Here is a 1618-nt window from a genome sequence, read left to right as displayed (position 1 = left end):
GTCCCGATGACCAACATAATTTCTTACTACATTCTAAATATGTATACATATATTAAAGACAAGCATACCTCTCACCACTTGTCAAAGAAGCTTCCTTTCTATTATTTATTTATTTTTATTTTATGTGTATGGGTGTTGTTCCTGAATGTATATAAGTGCACCCATGTTGAGCAGTGCCCATGGAGGTCTGAAGAGGATGTCAGATCCCCTAGAACTGGAATTATGGATGGTTAGCCATGATGTGGGTGCTGGTTTTCAAACCTGTGTCTTCTGTAAGAGCAGCCAGTGTTCTTAACTTCTGAACCATCTCTACAGCCCCCAAAGAAGCTTCTTTTTGCAACAGATAGAGACTATTATGAACTTCTACAACTGGTCAAACACAGAAAATAGTCTGTGAACCCTAAGTAACACACCTACAATGCAACCTCTATACCTGGGGCTCAGGGAACATAATGGACGAAGAGGCGGAAAGAACATAAGAGCCAGAGAGACAAAATTCCTACTGCTACTTAAGGCATCCTAGACATGGGGAAGCTAAACAAATGAAATCGCCACAGTTTGGTTGTATTAGTTACTTTTCTGTTGCTGGGATAAAACACCACGACCAAGACTATACTTTCAGGGATCATTTCTATAGTTTGCAACTAGAGAAGTTTCTCTGACTGTGTAGAGTACCTGAGACCACAAGGACGAGACATAGCGTTCCCTCCTGAGCATGAAGCTAGCTTTTGGTGTTGCTATTCTCTGTAACTGCCACTTGCCATTGATAATCATTCTTCTCTTCCTCTGGGAGAGAAAGAGGGAGGGATTGCAGTCTGGGTGGTTTCTTGCTTCTATTTGGGAGGCAGAGGCAGGCAGATCTCTCTGAGTTCAAGGCCAGCGTGGTCTACACAGTGAGTTCCAGGACAGCTGGGGCTACAGGGAGACCCTGTCTCAAAAAGACCAAAAAAAAAAAACCAAAAAAAAACAAAAAAACAAAAAACAAAAAACAAACACTAAAAACCAAAAACCAAAACAAAACAAAACAAAAAACACCATGACCAAGGCAACTTAGAGAAGGAAGTGTTTATTTATGATGATTCTAGAGAGTAAAAGTCCATCGTGGCGGGGAGGCATTGGAGGCAGAGGTTTCTGGAGAAGAAAGCTGAGTGCTCACATCTTCAAGGAAGCAGAGCAAACCAGATTGAAAGTGGGCATGGCTATATAATCTCAAAGCCCAACCCCCAGTGACATACTTCCTCTGGCAATATCACACCTCCTAAAGCCTCCCAAAACAGCACCAACAACTCATATAATAAAGTGTTCAAATACTTGGAGCCAATAGGGGACTTTTCTACAAACCATCACAATGGTAGTCTAACAAGATCTGTATATGATAGCAAAAGCAGTTGACATACCAAGGTAGATGGAGGAAATTTCGAAGGGTCCCACCTCAAGATGAAGAGTTGCAGGCAGCCAATGAATACTGAGGGAGGGAGAATCAGTGTTTTCCAGGCATAGCCTCCCTGAGAGTTTATCTAACTCCAAGTGGGTTGCCTTAAACACAGGTACACAAGAGCACCACTGAATGAACTCAGTGTGTGTGTAGGGGTGTGTGTGTGTGTGTGTGTGTGTGTGT

At 42.5% G+C, this 1618-nt stretch overlaps 1 non-coding gene across 1 annotated transcript; it reads left to right on the top strand.

Annotated features, from left to right (window-relative positions):
• The first annotated feature begins 606 nt into the window (after positions 1–606).
• On the top strand, positions 607–824 carry LOC115069485. Its single transcript, XR_003848749.1, has one exon. It is a non-coding gene; the product is annotated as a small nucleolar RNA U3 (small nucleolar RNA).
• Positions 825–1618: the final 794 nt, after the last annotated feature.

Source organism: Nannospalax galili, unplaced genomic scaffold, assembly GCF_000622305.1.
Source record: "Nannospalax galili isolate Female #2095 unplaced genomic scaffold, S.galili_v1.0 scaffold1053, whole genome shotgun sequence".
Lineage (NCBI taxonomy): Eukaryota > Metazoa > Chordata > Mammalia > Rodentia > Spalacidae > Nannospalax > Nannospalax galili.
The sequence above is the reverse complement of the archived record's forward strand: the minus strand, read 5'-3'. Positions and strand labels throughout refer to the sequence as shown.